Source organism: Ursus maritimus, unplaced genomic scaffold (genome assembly GCF_017311325.1).
Source record: "Ursus maritimus isolate PB19 unplaced genomic scaffold, ASM1731132v1 scaffold_4, whole genome shotgun sequence".
Lineage (NCBI taxonomy): Eukaryota > Metazoa > Chordata > Mammalia > Carnivora > Ursidae > Ursus > Ursus maritimus.
The window spans coordinates 48327909-48333881 of record NW_024426552.1 but is presented as its reverse complement, the minus strand read 5'-3'; the positions used below and the strand labels follow the sequence as shown (position 1 = coordinate 48333881).

General features: G+C 32.8%; 1 pseudogene; it reads left to right on the top strand.

The window, feature by feature from the left end:
• Positions 1 to 1817: 1817 nt before the first annotated feature.
• LOC121100571 lies at positions 1818 to 2057 on the top strand (annotated as a pseudogene).
• Positions 2058 to 5973: the final 3916 nt, after the last annotated feature.

The following is a 5973-nucleotide window of genomic DNA, read 5'->3' as shown; positions in this document are numbered from 1 at the left end:
CTAATTTTACAATGACAAAGTATGCTTTACCCCACAGGGATATGGCAAGCTTTTAATATGCTAAAAGTGTAACTTTTCTGTGTAGATGGGCAATAAAATTACAGGAAAAATCACAATTTCTAAGCATTCTCTTTTCTTTGTCAACAAAATTGATTCCTCAAAAGTATCTGAATTGGACAGTCCTTTAAAGATGCCACTAGCACTCCACTTTTGACATAGGAAAATAATTCTTTTCTATTGTCATCTTTCCCTTCTCCATGTTCTTCATTTCAACTATCTCTTCCATGCTTGGTATTAATGTGAGGAATCTTATAAGTTATTAAGGATTCTTGGTTTTTTTTCTAACAGCAAATAAAGCATAATTCTTCCAAAGGGTCATCAGATCATAAGGCATGACTAAAAAAATAGCTTCTTTAGAACTATGAATTTTAAAAGTAATTTTAATTGTTATGCAATTATTTAGGTTACTGTTTTTCCAATGGGTGTTGGAAAATGAGTTCCCTTAAAATAAGTGTAGGAATGAGCCATGTTTATTCTCTAACAGTGGAGAGCTTTCCAAAGGATATTAAGCAACTTCTCCTTTTTATTGTTTCCAAAATGCAGATACTAAATATCAGTATAATCTACCTAAGTCATTACACTTTTCTGGAGATTATTTGAACCCCATTGAAAAAATTAGCACTTACAAATCAGGTAAGACTCTGGCAAGAATTGAGTGTAGCTAATTAATATGTTGTTCCAAAGTCAACCAAAAAACTAATCCTTTAAAAATAAGGGACTGAAAAACTGGAGAGAGCCAGAATTTGTCCTGGGAGAACAAACAAGGGAGGAATTGAACTGACCGAATACCAATTACTATACTTATTTTGAAAGACAGATTTAAAAAAAAAAAAAAAGATTAAATTTTTATTTATTTGAAAGAGAGACAGATAGCATGAACACAAGTAGGGGGAGAGGGAGAGAATTTTCAAGCAGACTCACCACTGAGCAGGAGGCCCACTCCAGTCTCCATCTCATGACCCACGGGATCATGATCTGAGCTGAATCAAGAGCCAGATGCTCAACTGACTAAACCACGCAGCTATCTCTTCGAGAACAGATTTTGTAAATCATTGCTTCCACACCTTCATATACTACTCAAAGACATGGAAAATGATACAGTAAATCTCTGGAGGTGTTTTTAGTTCTATTTCCTGCTATTTTTTTCCAAGTATATTTATAGGATTGTAAATCTGTAAGAAGAGAAGTTTTTACGTTATTTGGGCATTCAAATAATAAAATAGTGAAGTCTAAGCATTGTTTTTGCCTTTTTAAATATGTGATTTTTAAAAGGGAAAATAAATACATTTTTTAGAATTTTAAATAATTTTAAAAGTTCATTTTAGTGACATAGAAAACAAAAAGAAAGGAGAATTATTCTTTATTCTTCAATGGGAAAGTACTAATGATGCTAATATCACAGAAGAAAAAAACAAATTAAAGGAAAACAAACCAATGAAAGGTTTAAAAAAGTGTTGCCTTTCAGGAATTCTAAACAATGTCAAAATACTGATCTTCTTTCAATGGAAGTCAGAGTTCCAAAATCTGTTAAAATGCTGAGACTAAAAAATGCAAATATAGGAAGTTCCCATCACCTAGTAGCTAGATAATCCTCTCAAAAGAAGAAATTACAAAGTAATGAGAAATGATTATAATGAGAAGAAGGTAGAATGAAAGGAGAAAACTTAAATGTTCAATCATCTAGCTTTTCTCTAAAAAATGGCTATTAAGGGGCTCCTGGGTGGCTCAGTTGGTTAAGCATTAGACTCTTGATTTCAAGCTTTGCGCAGTGGCAGTATCGTAGCCAATGAGGTTTATCCGAGGCGCGATTATTGCTAATAGACTCTTGATTTCAGGTCAGGTCATGATCTCCGGGTTGTGAGACTGAACCCCACATCAGGCTCCATGCCATGGAGCCTGCTTAAGGTTCTTTCTCTCCCTCTCCTTCTGCCCCTCCTCAACCCCCCCAAAATTAATTTTAAAAATATTAAATTAATTTTTTAATTAAAAATGACTTATGTGCACTCTATGTGTTTAAAAATAGAAAAACAGGAGCACTTGGCTGGCTCAGTTGGTAGAACATGTCACTCTTGATATCAGGGTTGTGAGTTTAAGCCGCATGTTGGGCATGGAAGCTACTTAAAAATAATAAAATTAAAAAAAACAGCATCTTAAAAATAATAGAAGAATACATCCTTGGAACCAAGGAGCTTTCCAAAGCATGACTGGATCACGAAATTCTGTTTCTTCTGTCAGAGTAAACAATCCATGTCTTCCATTCCTTTTCTTTATGTTTTTCACAGGTGTTGAGGAGACAGTTTGAAACAGAATAATTTGGTAAATGGTCTATTGTGTTTACACAGAAAGGTACAAACACAAGATTTCTATCCAATTTGGTAATCTTATTCCTTGGCAGTATTTAAATATGCACAACAGCTGCAACTAGTCTCAGTTCTGACTAACAATTTATCCACTGAGGGCAACTTTCATCAAGAAGAAGCATGGAGAAAATAATGGAACATCATTTGAGCATCACACCATGTCTTTAATCAAGCAATAACAGAAATAGACATTCCAAATCATTAGCAGTGTTCCTTTAACATGATCATGTACGCATCATGTCCCAATCTCAAATGCCATATGAAAATCTTCTCATTTCTCAAGATGGACTATGGAAAAAGCCATTTGTGTAGCACCGTAATTTGCTTTTTTTTTTCTAAAAAGCACGGACAGTTTGTGGTATCTCTGTAACCACTAACATTAATTCACCTCATAAATCTTGTTCACCACCATTTTTGCTTACTAGAAGCAAATAAAATGTCTGGACCTGGCTTCAAGATTAATATGGAATCAAACCACCATTAAAATCCAGTCAACAGTTAAAGAATCAGATAAAGGTCAATAAAATGGGAAAATACCCTTGTTATTAAATTAAACATGAGAACTGAATAGATAGACTTTGGGAACACAGTTCAAACTGTCTTTGACTTTAGAACTGCTAACTGCATTTCTGTTCTGTTTGTCATACCTGAAGAATATTAGTATTTTGAACATACATTTGGCTTTCTATTTTTCTGTGAATATTATACATTTTATCATTCTAGCTATGAAGCCCAAACAAGTAATTTTTTTCTTATCAGAAATCTGCAATCAACTACCAAAATAAGCCCAAGAGAAAAGAGTCCCATACAATCTTGTCCTACAATCACTAAAGGTATTGAGTGAGTTTAAAGACACTTAAGCAAAAAGTTGCCATGTCAAAATGATTTAGACAACAATAATCACAGACCACTATACACCTATGAGAATGGCCCAAACTTGGAAGTAACTAAGATGTCCTTCAGTCAGTGAACAGATATTAAGTAAACCATATAAGTACAGACAATGACATATTATTGTATAGCCCTAAAAACCAATGAATTATCAAACCATGAAAATATATAGGGGAATCTTAAATGCCTATCACAAAGTGAAAGAAGCCAATCTGAAAAGGCTAAATACTGTATGATTCTAACTATAAGACATTATGAAAAAGACAAAACTATGGAGAAAGAAAAAAAAAAAAAAACAATGGTTACCAAGGTGGGGATAGGGACAAATACATAGGCAGAACAGAGAGGAATTTTAGGGCAGTAAAAATACTCTGTATGATACTATAATGATGGATCCATTTTCTTATATAAGTATCCAAACCTAGATAGAATGTGCAATAACAAGATCGAGTCCCAAGGTAAACTCTGGACTTGGGTGATTATGATGTGTCAATGTAAGTTTATCCTTGGTAAAAATTTTACCATTCTGGTGCTTGATGTGTATAATGGAAGAGACTATGCATGTGCAGGGACAGAGAGTATACAGAAAACCTCTGTATCTTTCTCTTGATTTTGTTGTAAACCTACAACTGTTCTTAAAAACAAAAAAGTCTTTAAATGTGTAGCAGGATTTAAGAAAAATAGTCTTTAACAGAACCAATACATACTATAGTAGCTAGGAATAAGTTAATCATTATATGATCAAGAAATTCATAAATAAAAGTACAAAGAATTCTTGACAACCTTAAAGAAAACCTGTAATATGGAGAGAATAAAATATGAATGTTGTTTACAACTACATTACAAAGCCAAAGTAATCAAAACAGTATGGTTTTGACATAAAAACAGACACATAGATCAGTGGAACAGAATAGAGAGCCCAGAAATAAACCCACACATATATGATCAATTAATATATGATAAGAAGCCAGGAATATACAATGGAAAAAGGACATTCCCTTCAATAAATGGTGGGAAAACTGGATAGCTACATGCAAAAGAAAGAAACTGGACAACCATCTTACACCATACACAAAAACTAATTTAAAACAGTTCAAAGACTTGAATGCAAGATCTAAATCCATAAAACTCCTAGACGGAAATATAGGAGGGTAAGCTCCTTAACACTGGTATTGCCAATGATTTTTTTTTCTGGATTTGATACCAAAAGCAAAAATTAATAAATAGGACTACAGCAAACTAAAAAGTTTCTGCCAAGCAAAGGAAATCATCGACAAAATAACAAGTCAACCTACTGAGTGGGAGAAAATATTTGCAAATCATGTATTTGATAAGGGGTTAATATCCAAAATAAGTAAAAAAAAAAAAATACATACAAATCAATTGAAAAGAAAGAAAGAAAGAAAGAAAGAAAGAAAGAAAACAAGCCAAATTAAAATGGGCAGAGGATTTGAATAGACATTTTTCCAAAAAAGAAGTGCAGTTGCCCAAGAAGTACACAAAAAGTGCTCAACACCACTAATCATTGGGGAATATAAATCAAAATCACTATTAGACATTACTTCACACCTATTAGAATGACTACTATAAAAAAGACAGAAATATCAAGTGTTAGTGAGGTTGCGGAGATAAGGAAACACTTGTGCACTGTTGGTGAGATTGTGAGTAGATGTAACCACTATGGAAAACAATATGGAATTTCTTCAAAAAATTAAAAATCATAATACCATATGACCCAGCAATACTACTACTGCATATTTATCTGACAAAAATGAAAATGCTAAATCAAAAAGATATCTGTACTTCCATGTCCATTACAGCACTATTTACAATAACCAAGACATGGAAACAACCTCAGTATCCACAGACAGATGAATGGATAAAGAAAATGTGATATATATGTATACTCATACATACATACCTATACATACATTCATACACACACAAACATATATACGAGTATCACAGAGCCATAAAATGAAGAAAGTCTTGCCATTTGCCTTAAGGGTATTATGCTAAGTGAAACAAGTCAGAGAAAGACCAATACAACATGAACTCAGTTAATATGTGGAATCTAAAAACAAAAACACATAGATACAGAGAACAGACTGGCAGATGCCAAAAGTAGGGGGTGGGTATGGGCAAAATGGGTGAAAGGGGTCAAAAGGCATAAACACCCAGTTATAAAATAAATGTCATGACATGTAACGAACAATATAGAGGCTATAGTTAATAACACTATATTGTATACTTGAAAGTTACTAGAAAAGTAGATCTTAAAAGTTCTCATCACAAGAAAAACTTATAACTATGTACAGTGATGGATGTTCACTAGACTTATTGTGATGATCATTTTACAATATAAAATATACGATTAATATTGTACATCTGAAACCAATAAGCTAAATGTCTATTGCATTGCAATAAAAAAAATTAAAAGGAAGGTTCAAAGATTCAATATTGTGAAGATTTTTTTCTCCCCAAATAAGCTATAAATTAGTGTTATCCCAATGAAAATTCCAAGAGCTTTTCATAGACTATGACAAGATAATTCTCAAATTCATATCAAAGAGGAAGGATCCAAAAATAATCAATATAACTTTGGAAAATGAAAAGAGGAAGATGCAACCTTAACAATTAAGACAATGTGGCATTAACCAAA